The sequence below is a fragment of the Oxyura jamaicensis genome, chromosome 7 (assembly GCF_011077185.1).
Source record: "Oxyura jamaicensis isolate SHBP4307 breed ruddy duck chromosome 7, BPBGC_Ojam_1.0, whole genome shotgun sequence".
NCBI classification, from domain to species: Eukaryota; Metazoa; Chordata; class Aves; order Anseriformes; family Anatidae; genus Oxyura; species Oxyura jamaicensis.
In genome coordinates this window covers 29,079,259-29,093,667 of record NC_048899.1, presented here as the reverse complement: position 1 = coordinate 29,093,667, position 14,409 = coordinate 29,079,259, and the positions used below count along the sequence as shown (strand labels likewise).

Below are 14,409 nucleotides of genomic sequence, written 5' to 3'. Positions count from 1 at the left end.
AGAAAAGAAAAGAAAAGAAAAGAAAAGAAAAGAAAAGAAAAGAAAAGAAAAGAAAAGAAAAGAAAAGAAAAGAAAAGAAAAGAAAAGAAAAGAAAGGAAAGGAAAGGAAAGGAAAAGAAAAGAAAAGAAAAGAAAAGAAAAGAAAAGAAAAGAAAAGAAAAGAAAAGAAAAGAAAAGAAAAGAAAAGAGCCCATTTTTATTCCCCTTTTCTCAGTTTTATTTCTCATATTTACACCCAGCCCCCTCATATCCTTGCTTGCAATCAGCATTTTGGATGTATATTATATAGTTTCAAGTCTTCTATTTCATGAATAAATTAATCACATGTGAGCAAAGATTGGCTGCAATGCTTATGGTCACAGTTTGTTTTCCCACACACTCTCCAGACAAACAATGTAACCTCTGCATTCAGAGTGCAAACAAAAAATTTCCTATTTGATTTCACTTCCCTGTTTTAGCTTTTACCATGTAGCTAGCTGTCTTAAGAGGCAGAGACACTTCCAAGTTCCCTGCAATGGGCTGGCAGATGGGAGAACATGGAGCAAAAAAAGCCACTGATAGTGCTGTTACAAGCAGTAATCCAAGCATTGGTGTGTAAAGAAGAGACTCAGTATATGAGAGCTCCTGACCCTAGTACTTTAAATTTAACTAGATAAGAGAGCCAAAGAGTGGGAGGTGAAACAGAAGCCCAGAGAGTTGAAAAGATTTGTCATAGCAGATCTGGGACTGGAGCCCAGGCCTTCTAAGCACAGCTGGGTGATGATATTATTGTTATTATTATTAATAATAATAGTGAATATGCCAATAGGACTAAAAGAGATCACCAAAATGGGCAGAGTGTGGTGAATATTTCTGAACATGGAACGTATCAGTGTTGACATCTTTCAAGATTTCTCAGACATTTTCAGAGCAAAACTTTTAGAGAGGTTTTAAAATGTGACTCTACAATTAATAATATTGCATTTAAAAGCAACAAAGGAAAAAAATAAAAGATCTAAGTTACTAAAAAGTGTAAAAGGTCTTTCATTTTCAGTGCAATGAAACATTTAGCCAGATCCAAAATCAACCTTTTCTTCTCAACCAAAACCTCAGAAGATTATTGTTTTGGTTGAGACTGTTTTTTCCCTTCTGATTTTCCATTTTGGTGACCAGACCAAAATATGTATCACTCACCAAGCTCCACTCATAAATCCTAAGGAAAAAAAAACTGTCCCATGGACTACATTAAACTTTATTATGGAGAGTTTTTGACAATGAAAATCTCTCTCCCAGGCATTTTAACTACATCACCACAGTAACTATCCTACCATGCTACAACTCCTACTACAATATTTCTTTGTTGCATAGATAACTGTGACCAAGCCCTTGCAAACGTAATTCATGAGAGGGAGCAGCATGATTGAAACAATACTCACGCTTCAGGGTTGACCTCTAAACCTATCATAAGTCACAAGTGTCAAAATCAAGCAAGGTTATACAGGGGAGGTTATGAAATTTCATCACTTGTACAGATGTTGGATTTTCTATGCTGTAATGACAGTCAGGCAACTTACTTGATTGTGTATGTCCCAATGAAAAAGAATAGATTGTTTTTATTTTTCTTTATATTCTTTGTTTTTCATTTATAGATGATGCTCAGAATTTCTGCAGTAGTTGTTTTTTGTTTTTGTTGTGATTTTTTTCCCTATGCTGCTTTTTACAGTTTTGTTTTTTTTTTTCTTTTTTATTATTGCTTGGCATGAGACAATGCATCAACACCTTTGACTCCGAGAAAATGCAGCCAAGAGCCATATCGGGGAGATATTTGCTCCCTGATGAAATTTAGGGAGGAGTAGAAGTAGCTGTTTCACAGCACAATGTTTACAAAAGATCAGGAAAGGAAGGAGAAAAGTCACGTGCCTGCAGCTGACAGTGAAAGCAGAAAATTAAAGCAGAATCAAAGTAACTGATCTAACAAGAATCTTACCCAGACACTGGTCATCTACTTCTCTTGCAGAAAATGCCAACTGATCCCAAATGATCAGGAGCAACTGGAGCTGCAGTTGCATCTCATCAGAAAAGCTTCCTCAGTGCTCTCTGCTGAACCTCCCTTTCTTTTTTGGGGAATACTTTCTGTTCTCACAAACAGATTGACAAGTAGGATGGTTTAAAGCCCTGTCATGTCTGATGTTGACTGAGAGAAAGGTACTCCCTGCTAATGGCTAAACCTCTTCTGTTGGCCCTTCCTTGCCCTGCAAACAATGTACTCAAACTGCCAGGGCTGCAAAACAGAAGGGTAGGTATGAATTTTTGGATGTATCCAAACCCAGCTTAGAAGAACACAACTGGACAGCCCCAGCAGAGTTCTCTACCTCCTTGGATTTTCCTGGAGTCATCTAATTACTTCCAGGGGTTTTGAGAAATATCCAGAGTTTCCAAACAGAATGGCCATTGAGAAGCTGCATTGCGTGGGACTCAGACCAGGAGCCCATTAATTCTGTCCTGTATGAAGTCAAGTTGTCCACAGAGTGATAACACACTGAAGGGATAAATCACTTAGGCAGAGTCTTGCCTTTTTTTTTTTTTTTTTTTTTTTTCCAAGGAAAATTAAAGTGAATATCAATAAATTTGGGTGTGAGAACACAGAGGGAAAGAGAAAGCAATAAAGGTGAAAGCAAAGCTTCAGTGGAAGATCTATTTATGGCTCCGGAGATCTACCAGAGGAATAAAGATCAAGAGCTGTCTGCCATAGATGCACTAACATACAGGCAGCAGCGACTTTTATCCATTGATTCCAGAGGGAGCGAGGCTCTGACAGTCCATCACTCCAGTTCCCTAAACATGATCCCAAACTGACCGATGACAAAGCTGCCTGCAATGTTTGCCATCTGCGAGTGGCAGTGTGGCATGTACGAGGTAAGATGGATGGTCGCTCTTACAGTACTTTGATCTTGAGATGCCAATAAGACCTATGAAGATTGACTTTCCCCTGCAGCACATACAGTTCTTATCAGGACAGTGTGGGACCACACCAGAGCAGCAGGGAAAGGGAATCAGCAGCTTAAGTGAAATAAAGAACCACACAAAGCACTTGATTTCTCACTTCCTGGCTACATTTCTGGAACAAAATATTCAGGCTCAGTAATAAACTGAAGTTTGATGGCCTACATTTGTACAGGAGGTGAAATACTATATTCAGATGTCTTCCTCTGGCTTTACAAATCTGGATGATCTGCAGAAGATTTCCATGCACAGGGCTGGCATTCTAAAAAATGGCAGAAGTATTCTCTCCTCTACACAAAGAAATGTCATGCAAGGCTCAGTAGATGGTGTGCTACTAACGCATTCTCCATCCCTGGCGCTGCATACGGTGCCAGGCTTCATATCTCATCTCTGGCCACACCTTTCTAGTCCACCCCTCTCTAGCCAAGCATTTGAATGTTTCCAAATCTTGTAGAATAGAAGAAATGAATGACATTTCAAAGTAATTCTGGAACTGTAAATAAAATGAACAGACATGGCTGGGATTTGCAGCCTTTGAAGGCTTCAGTTCAAATCCTTCTTTTTCACTTCATTTTTCATATCTTTTCCAAGGCTCTACATGGGCAATTGGGTGATATTTAACACTAGCTGTACTGAACAGTGTTTGTTGCTCTTTCAGGCACCAGCTGAAATCAGGGGTCAATTATATGTATGTGGAATGGCCCTTAGCTTGGAAAAGCACCAGGGTGGTGTCACAAGGCCCTAGAGGGACAGCTAAACACACCACTCTAGGTACAACGGATAAGCCTGGGGAATGCCTACGTGTCTCAGATGGAAGTAGCCTTAACAACACACAATGAAGAGGTTGTGAGGGAATAGAAGGGGACGAGAAGTATCTTACCATAAATTAAAAAAAAACAACAACAACAAAAAAAAAACGTGGAAAGGAACCTTAAAGGGCATGTGGCATGTTCCTACCCAAAGACAAGATCAAATTTACTGTACAGACATTTTAAAAATTATCCAGTGATGAAGATTCCATATGTCTCAGAGTTGCAGTGCTCTTACTGTTTAGATCTTCTTTCTTTTTTCTGATCATGGGATAATCCATCATGAGCAGGGACAAGAGATAGTCCTCCACCACACCGCAGCTGTCTTCCTAATATTGGAAGATCCCATTCTGTTGTGATACAATCGAAAGTGATTCCACAACAATCAGAAATTTGCTTTGAAAGTTACTAAATTTGGTGCATCAAAAATAAAAATAAGCAAGTAATCCCATCATAAAACAAGTGCCTGTGTTTAGAAGTATTTGTGAAAGAGGAGACAAGGAAAGTGGCCAGTGGTGTGGAGGAACAAAGAAGCTCCTCTGGCCATTGCCAGGATTAATGAAAGACCAGTTCTAGGAGTTTGCTCCAGCAGTTTTAGAAAAAAATAACAACAGTCCACCCCCTCCCAACATACTAAATCTGATCCTTGCTAATGTGAATTAATACCAGGTTTCAGTGCAGCCACTGGGGTAATGTGATGCTCTGTAGTGCTGTAATCCTAAACAGAGCATTAGGAGAGCAGCTCCCACTGCAGCTGTGGCTCCTTGCAGGTGTTTCTTCCCCAGGCAGCCCCATCAGCAGCACGTCAGTGACTGCTTGAGAGGCAGGCAGAGGTAAACTCTATCAATCATGTTCAGACAGTAGGCTTCCCTGGAAGTCTTGGGCTGATCCAGTGCTGACAGTACCAGGAGGGGTGGGGAGGGAGAAGTCTGAATTGATACAGGTCTCCGTTTGCTACACACAAAAGGAGAGAGGGAAAAAAAAAAAAAAAAGGCAGGTGAATTAAGGAAACGCATCTCTTCTTTATCCCCTTCCCACGTGGGCTGGGCACAGAGTGTCTGTGTACACATGCACTCTTTGTTCATTTGAGTGGTGTTACCATTGCCCCTGTCCCTGCCCCACTGCTTTCCCTTATCTTACCCCCTTAAACAAGCCCTGGCTCATGCATTTCATCAACGATCCCCACTATTCATTTTTCAGGGGCACCAAAGGGAACCAGAAGTCTCCTAAGCTAAGTTCTGCATCCCTTGGGACTGCACCACTTTCCCTCCACCCATCCTTCACCACCCTCCTCCCCCAAGCCTTGCACAGTGCCTGTCTGCAGTCACAACTCGATATTGGGTTACAGCAGGCCTCCAGCTGACCCGGTGGGTTCATCCTGTAAAAATACCGCTTGTGCTGTTCGTCTCTCTGATTACTCCTGCTCATAACAGGTGGGGCTGCCAGCTCGAAGGGGGAGGGAAGGACGGAAGAGCTGCTCTTTAGCTGCATGCCCTCTTCAGAGGAGGGGACAAAAAAAGACCCGTTTGTTCACTCTCCTGGCATTGTCACTGAGGTCTTGGGTTATTGAGAAAAGAGTTTTTTGTTGGTCCATTTTTTAAAGTTCAATGCCAATGAAGTCAACAGAGGGACACTAACAGCAGTTGTCTAGCTTCGTTTCTGGCACAGCCTCTTTCTGTTTAAATGCAGGTCCCTGTCAAAGTCCCAGCTGACTTCTGAGATCCTCTCACCACTGTAGAACAGGTTGGAAATTTAATTAGACTCGTGACAAATTTGGCTCTTCCTGATTGTCACTTGGGCCAAGAACTGCCCTTTTGGGCTGTTGGCTCTTGGGCTTTCAGTCTTGGTTGCACTCAGAGAGTGGAGAAAGAGGACAGAAACAACTATAAACTAACAAAATACTTGGAGTTCCAGAAACAGGTATTGGAGGGAGTGACTTCTATTTATCTCAGAGTTGTACAGAGCTGTTGATTTGAACAATTTTCATTGTGGGCGTGGTTTAGATGTAGATCTTAACTCAATGTTTTTTTCCAGTTTTGTGGTGATGTCACACAGGGAGTATTGTTCAAAAGTGTGAAAAGATTTCCTCTCACTTTTGATAGCAATTTTTCATCTGAATTCAGACAGTCATGAACTGCTTGGCAGGCCAGGTTTGCCTAGGTAAATAAGGAACTGCATAAAAGCTTTCTACATGAAACAGGAGGGATTTCACAGCATAACGCTCAGAGAAGTTCTTGAAAAAAGAATGGGGAACGTCCAGGAATGGAAATGGTCACAATCTTTCTGAAGAGCAGTCAGTAACATAAGAATGAATTTTAGAGTTACATTGAAGTACAGCTCAAAAGAATGCTGGATCTGAATTTATCAAATTGATTACCAGGTCCCCTTCCCATCTACCAAAAGCAAAAGCTTTGAAAGGAAACATGCATACAAAAAAAGCAAGTGTTTCTGGGGGGTTTCCACCTTTATCAGCTCCAATCAATGTCCAGTAGAGGAATAGGCAGTCTATACAGAAGATTATGCCAAATCAAAATAGCCTAACCTTTGTTTCCTTTCTTCTACATACTTCTTACTTCCTTATGCATTCTTCCAGGCAAGACTTACCCACTGTAGGAACACTGGGTTCATTAAAATGATCAGAGATTAACAGATACTTGGCTGGTAATTTTCTAACTCCCTAATCACCTGCATTATATCTCATCTACAAGATCCAAAAGATTTTGGACAGAAATTTTCATAGCCAGATTTTTCTCTTTCTTCCTTGCAAAACTGTAACAAATAATTATTTAAGGATGCTGCTACCAAGCTGGATGTATCCTCATCAACACAGGGAAAATGATGATAAGCATTGACCATCTCCCAGAAGATGAACAGCAATCCTCAAAGCCAACAAGACCAAAGTGACATAGGAAGGGAGAGAGGTCACTACACCAGCCAGATTGAAGGAGGAGTTCTGAGTCATTTGTTCAAAAGGGCACAATTTTGTGTGTCTGCATAAAACAACTTAAATACTGATATTTTCACTTTTCAGCTAACAGGGATCTCTGCCTTTCCTTCTGCATTTTGCTGTATTTCACAATGAAAACCAAGAAGCCAATTTAATTTCCCAGTTCTCATTTTTCTGTTCAAGCAGTTCTACTTGGGAACTGTGGGCAATAGGAATTCATTTATTTTTCAAGAAATGCAGAGTTGCTGATGATGTCTGAAATATAATTCTATGTCATTTCTACAGATGGATAGCTGCAGAATCTTTTGGACGAAGAAACTCTTTTTTTTGTCTTACGCTTTTTCCAGTGTCCTTTAAGTTGCACTGTACCTTAAAAAAAGAAAAAAGAAAAGAAAAGAAAAGAAAAGAAAAGAAAAGAAAAGAAAAGAAAAGAAAAGAAAAGAAAAGAAAAGAAAAGAAAAGAAAAGAAAAGAAAAGAAAGCCTGCAAATTAAAAACAGACAATGATTTGTCTGTCTTTAATTCTATAGTGGCAAAATGGAAGCACAAAGGACTTTATAAAATATATTGTATTGTATGATATTTGTTTCACTTTACAGACTCAGGAACACTATATTTCTTTATTATTTTATGTCTCTCTTCCCTGTATTTCTTGGAAAAGTGTTTTGGAGTTATTGCTGAGAATTTAATAAGTTTTGTGTTTAAAATGGACACATATTCACCAAATTTAATCAGTCCAAAAATATCTAAGCAGCTGAAAGTAAATATATTTTCCATTCTTCAGTAGGCGTCATTTTCTTGATACCTTCATTTTCATAATCGTGCCATAATCTTGTTTGCTTGAGAGGAAATAGACCAGAAAGAGCATGTGTTTGGGAAGTATAAACATGCCAATAAACAAAATTTCTTCAAAAAGAAACAACTAAGTCTGTTTCTCCGTGTATGAACAAAATCAATGATTTTTTTCTTTGCAAGCCATTTTTAAAGGGTAAATTACTGTACTTCAGCTAGAAGCATCATCATCATGACTACCTTAAAATCATACAGCAGGTGACATGACTTACTGTGTTTGTCCTTGCTGTGCTACAGTGCCTGATTGGCATGAGGTTCCTAAAAGCCTCAGGAGCTGCTCTAGGGATGAATTTGGCCTGCAGGGGTCTTCCATTTACTTTGATTTATTGTGATCATTCAAAGTGTATTCTCATTTGGATGGTCAGGGATTTACACACATAGCTTCCATTAACACTAAAGGGTGATACCATTAAGACAAATGTACAGTTAATCTCTGGCACTGTAGAGCTAAAAATATACCTTGGAAAGTGCTCTGGCTGGGCTGGAAAGGTTCATTATCTGAGCCTCATTTCACAGCGTAGAGCAACTTTAAAATGAAGCTTTGTTCATGGGAGAACTGAAGATGAGATCCCTTCCTTCAAGCCACAGTATGTAAACAGTGCTTGACATGAATAGCAAGGAGGATCAGATGTTTTCTGATCTGCCCCCTGGATCACCATCACTGCAAGATTGCTTTTGAAACCAGAATACTTTTTACTGTTATTTTGGTAATGAACCCTTTGGAGAAGGACCTTCCCAACCTTTCCCCAAATTCATGCAAACCAATAGACCTCTGAGAACTAAGAGAAGATCCATGTCCAGAAGAGCTAACCCATAGACAAACAAGTAGGGTCAGACAGGAATCCAAATCTTAAAAGTCAGGAAACACCTTTTCATTGCTGGGATGAACATCACTGATATTCTGGCATGTTTTTTTTTCCAATAAAATGTATGAACAGAGAAAGAGCAGAGAGGTGGAATTGCCCCAGTAAAGTTTTGCAGAAAAATCCCGAATATTCAGATAAATATCACATTAAGCCAAATAAGAGAGGAAGGAAAACCATTAGGGATATTAATCCTGATATTTTGTTTCTTATTTGCTAAGGCTTGAGTACAAGACTTGAATGCAAGCCCCTTCTGAAAGGGCATCTGACAGTGACAAAGTCTATGCCAGCCTTTGTCCCATGATGACAAGCCTCTCCAGAGGAAACACACTGACTGGCTTGTGGAGAGAAAACCAAATCTCATGTGCTAAGACATCTTTGTCTCAGACATCTCTGTCACCAGCTGAAATGGCCCTCTAAGCCTCTAGCATGGTATAAATGGAATTTGAAAAGCACATCCTTAATCCAGATCCAATCACCCAGTGCTCCCATGGTGTTCAAATTAACTAGCACCTTGTATTGTGACCACTAAGTAGTAACTTCACCACTAGCAAGCAAAAGTACGCTCAGCCTCATTCAGCAAATTGTGGACAGGGAGACAGAAGCGAAAGGTCTGTCTAACACCTCTTTTCTCCAAGTCCTAACAGGAGTCCCTACGTGATGCAGTCCTTTTACACACTCTTCTAGCTGAGGGCAAGCTATCTCTGCCCTGTGGACTATATCCTGCTTCAGAGAACTTACAGCATATCAAGATAACCTAAGTAATCTGTCAGGTGGACTTCATCCTGTTAGATCATTACAAGCAATGAGAAACTGATGCTCTGAGGTAGTGCAAACCAGTGGACATAGCACTGAATAGTGGCTTAATCCCAGATCTTGAGCAAGGTACTTCATCTTTCTATACCTTCCTCTTTCTCCTCGCACACTTTCTCTGCATCTCTTTTATAGCTTCATTGAAACAAACCACAGGAAAATAACTTGTACATGTCTACATCAGAGATTGGCACTAATTATTATCTCAGTTGCTTTAGTGAAACAACTGAGAAAGCATTATATATTGCCAAGATAGACTCAGAGATACTTTGTTTTGGGCAGGGACTGTACCTTCGGGTTTATTCTGTCTGCAGCTTTATTATTGTATTGGGTATCATGACACATTTTAAGTAGTTCCCTGTCTATGGCTGTAAATGAATATTGGTTTTTGATAGCTCATTAGGCTCTCTTGCTGTGATAATATGGATTCTGTATTTTAAAAACCGCTAAACTATTTTCCACTCCTGTAGGTGAATCCAAGTTTGCAAATTTTGCTTTGCTGTACAGTACCATTCAATAGCCTGACCCAGCAAAACTCCTACAGATCTCACAAGACCCCTGGCAAAATGCAGAAGAGAAAATGCTCTGCATAAACAGCAAATGCAAGCAGTGAGGAGGAGGAAGAGAAAGAATGCACTTCTCATTTATTTGCTTTTAAAGCTTGTTGCTCTCTTTTCCTCATCCTCCCTGTCCACCTCCCAACCCCCTGCACCCAAGACCAGAATATCATGCATGTAACAGAATCAGTTCCGATTAGAAGTTTTTGTTACAGCTGTAATAAGCTTTCACACAGGGAGAGTCCCCTGAGACCTATATTTCATCTCAACTTTCCCCACCGCATTAAACAGAGGGTTTGATTCTGGAAAACAGAGATTGAAATTCTCTCCTCCTGCACTCAACACTGGCAAATAATGAGAATTGACAATTCCAAGGCTTGATATGAAACTAGCATGGTCTGGGCTGAAACTGCTTGTGTGATAACAGGTTTTGGGAATTTTTCCACTTTGATCTGTTTATTTATTATTCTTATTAATTATTCTTAAGCATGTGATTTGGTGCAGAGAGGTGGGAGGAGGAAAAAGGGAAGAAAAAAGGGAGTCAGTAGTTTGGCAGCACACAGCCTAAATCTAAACACCACACATGCTCGCTATACCCTGGAAAAACCTGGATCTTATACAACAATTTCTGTAACAGCATCACTTGGATAAACCAGCAACTTACTTGGAAGGAATCTTTGCTTTCCTAGAATTCATGTAACTAAGAGATAAAATGACCTTGAGGGATGGCAGCTTTCCTTGTAAAATACGTTAACTCTTTCAGAGCAAGCCTTGCTGAAGATCCTCCTTTTTCCATACTGTGGCAAATCAGACAGGACAGCAGGGTCTGCCAAAGCCTTAGAATGAGTCTCTTTACACTAACGTCATCAGGCTGCTCATGTACCCTCAGTTCTGATGATTTAAAAGGGAGATTTTAAAACTATCCTGTCAGCATCACCTGTATGTGCTGAAAAATTTAATGCAAACAAATGACTTGACCCGTCTTTACTCCTTCCCGTTCAAATGACCTCAGAGCTGGTGATTTGACCCACTTCATTGTCCCCTTAAATGCGCTGCCAGCCAGGTTAATACAAGTTCTCTCCCAAAGTGGTAGTCCCTTGGATTGCTCTCTTGAACTATTTCTGTTCTCCCTGGTCCTACAAAAGTGATTTTTAGAAGGAAGATGAGGAATGAGACAGGCAGCAACCAGTCAAATCTGCTGTGCAACTGATTCAGAAACAATCAGTCCTGTGAAGAGCAGAACAGACTGAGTGTGGACTCTGGGGCATAATGTTATTTGGCTGGATGTTCTGGTGTTTAAAAATAGTGTTTTCCCTGCTGTAACTTTCCCCTTCAGAGGGTTTCTCTTCCCTCTGCCCTAGTTGCCTATTTTCACAATACCAGTAGGAATGCAATACTGCTTTTCACCCTCTGTCAAACTTGATCAGCAGACAGATTCGAGGTTATTAGTGGGTAACGGACTGTCAGGGTGGATGGTTTTTGCTTGAAAAATGGGAAAGAAGAAAATTCAAAGTGATCATGGAAGCAGCTTGCTCAGATCATTTGGAGGGGATAGATAAAAGGGGTCACTCAGGATAGAGAAGCAAAGAGAGCTATGGGCTGGATACTTTTTACTGGTTACTCTACACCAAGATGTTGTGTCTGTAAGGAAGCCTGTTTCATACTTAAGAATATTTCCACAAAGAGAGATTCTGACAGCTTCCACTTTTCTCACATTTTAGATGATGCTCTCAGACCAGGTGCTGCACACTTTTTGGAATTAAAGACCTCCACAGAGGCCTTTTTCTGAGAGAAGAAGGGGGCCAGCTGTGCTCAGACAACACTGACATTCACCATCCCTTAAATTTGCTACTAGTTTTTCTTCACAATGAGGACTCTCCTCCCTCTCTGGTCCACAGTGCTGGGTTTTCGCCACAGAGGTGGCTGTATTTCACTGCCAATTGAGCTGATCATAAGGGATGAATATTCCTTTCTGCTTCAGCAAGAAAAAAGGGACTTAAGCATTTAGAAGCTGGCTGTGGAAGAACTTGGACTTTTCTGTGTGTTCGTCAGCTGTCATCGCTCTGCAAAAGACCATTTAACCAAGCTCCAGCAAGATGTTTGAAATTACAGGAAAGAAGGATATACCTGCTCAGATATTATCCCCTGCTGAGCCCATGGCCATTGGTGCACAGTTCCCCAAGATGCTGCAACTTCATGCATTTCCCTGCAAAGACAAAGCAGTGTTAAAAACAGAGCTGCTGATGGAAAAGCATAAAAGAGCTAGTGTGCAGGGAACAGGAGACATAAGTGGCTGTCCCATCACTTCATCCATGTTAGGGGTTTGCATGGCTGGGAAATGGAGAAAGAGACAGACAGATGATATACCCCTTTCCCCATGACTCCAGGTCCTAGCAGAAAGGTGAAGGAAAGAGAGCTACAAAGCAATGAAGTGATAATTTATCCAGGCCAGAAGCTAGTGCAGCAATTCTGCAAGGACTCATGCAAACACATACACCTCTGGCTTCTGGAACCTGTTTGTTTGGCAGGGGGGACACAAGTCAGAAGACCAGGTCACCCCCGCCCCCAAAAAAAAGAAAAAAGAAAAAAAAAAGAACCCCAAACCACCACCACCACCAAAAAAAAAAAAAAAAAAAAAGAAAGAAAGAAAAAAGAAATAGCACACAGCCCTTCTCCAAAATACCAACACAATCATTTCCAACACAGCTCCACTGAAGCTAAGGGAGCCTCCACCAGGGATGAATTTGTCCTGGTCTAATTAATTCCCCTTTGGAATAGTTTCCAGCAGGGATATCTGATTAAAATCTCTCTCTCCTCCAATGGGAAGCACCTCCAGAATTGCAGCACCTCCCTTCCCCTCCCCACAGCAGGAAGCACTAGTCCAAGTCCCAGTGTGAGACTTGAACCTACAGTGACCTCCTGAGCCCTGCAGTGAAGGATGTATTAGCCAATGAGTCATGTTGACACTGGCTTGAATCTTAATGGGCCTCTTCTTTCATACCAGAGAAACCACGTTCACACAGCTACGGACCTTTCTTGTATCAGATGACCCTTTACGCTTGAGCTGAGTGGTGCTTGCTGCTGTCTTCCTTCCCTGGAGGAAAGGGGCGAGCAGTGTGGTGGGGATGTCAAAATCCAGTTCCTCCAGAAGTTACATCCTCTCTGTAATTTAGGATGCAGAAGAAATTGTCATCCAATTTGAACGTTAGAGATTAGACTAGCACTCTGGTTAATGGAAATGATGCCTTCTGTTTCTCTGTGGGTGACCTTTTCTTTGTAGGGATTCTTGCTCATGTGAAAAACCCTATATCATTTTGAGGGGTGCCTTTTTACTTCCCTGCATGCCTATCCTGTACAGAGCCAACTCATCATCTGTTCTTTGACATTTCACCATGAAACCACCATTTGGCCTTCCAAATCACCTGCTGTGGATGAGCTAGTAGAGCTAGTGGCCAATCTTGGCTCACTTTCTCCATGATCCTTACAGAGACACAGCCACTTGGGATCTTGTCAAATTCCCTCTTCTAGTATAGGCTGAGGGAAGCTGGGGCAAGGTGTCAGCAACCAGACAACCCTTCATGGAAAACCTAGACAGTGAGAATAAGAGCTTATAACATTCCTAGACCAGCAGTGGCTGACAGTAGTTTTACGGTTAAGAAGCAAGACCCGGCAAGCCTCCCAGCCATAAATGCTGAGAGAGGGTCTGTGACTCGCTCAGCAAGAGGAGGGATGGTTATCTTCAGCTTCCTGGCAGGATGCCTACCTGACATTATGCAGAAGAGATTGTACCCACTACTGAAAAGCAGCTTAGTCTCAGCTGGACGAAGCAGCTGGTCAGCAGGACACTTAATCACACTTCACTTGAGGTACTCAGGTGGTTGAGAGTTCAATGCAAGACAACACTCTGTGTCTGGGTAGGGCTTTCTGTATCCACTTCTAAGTGCAGGCTGATGAACTCGAGTTACTTCTGTTGATATTTGCCAGGACACTGACCATTTCAGACAGAGGTTATCCTCTGCCTGATTCTCTCTATCAGCCTGATAACCAGCAGGATATTTGTGCTAGAATATTTTGCTTCTGCTTGCTTGTCTTTCTTTTGCAGCTGAACAAAGAAAGCATTGTTTCCAGGATATCAAAACTGAGTTCACTTTGATGGGCTTAAATTACCAGCTATATATCAAGGGAAAGATATCAGCCAGACCAACACCACCTTTCCCAGCTCCTGCACCCTCCAGCTCCTGCCCCCCAGAAATATGTCAGCATCTATTCACAAACCCTCCTGCAATTCTGAACCCTCACTGATGCTGTCTGTTACTTACTGACATAACTAACGGTCCGCAAAGAAATGCAAATTGGCATTGATAGGAAGCCTGAGAAAGCAACAGAGAGATTTACTGGTCAGGAAAACACTAGTTTTTCATTTCTTTATTCATATTGCGGTTCACTGGGCTGTCATGCAAATAACATTCATGGCATTAGCCTGTACTTAAAATAAATGCTTCCTGTGGTTCTTAGATATCTTCATTTCATCATACAGCACCTGAAAGACAAAAAAAAAAAAAAAAAAAAAAAAAAAAAAAAAAAAAA

The 14,409-nt window shown here is 41.1% G+C and overlaps 1 long non-coding RNA gene across 3 annotated transcripts in view; it reads right to left on the bottom strand.

The window, feature by feature from the left end:
* Positions 1–14,409, bottom strand: part of LOC118170157 — a 31,973-nt gene that overhangs the window by 5,711 nt on the left and 11,853 nt on the right. The window contains exons 2-4 of one of the 3 annotated variants that reach the window (XR_004752542.1): positions 12,854–12,984; positions 11,950–12,028; positions 3,909–4,745 (exon numbers count right to left, since the gene is read on the bottom strand). This is a non-coding gene — a long non-coding RNA (uncharacterized LOC118170157). Of the gene's footprint in view, positions 1–3,908; positions 4,746–7,016; positions 7,108–11,949; positions 12,029–12,853; positions 12,985–14,409 lie in introns of those variants that run through there. The other 2 variants (XR_004752543.1, XR_004752544.1) reach the window with 2 other exon arrangements.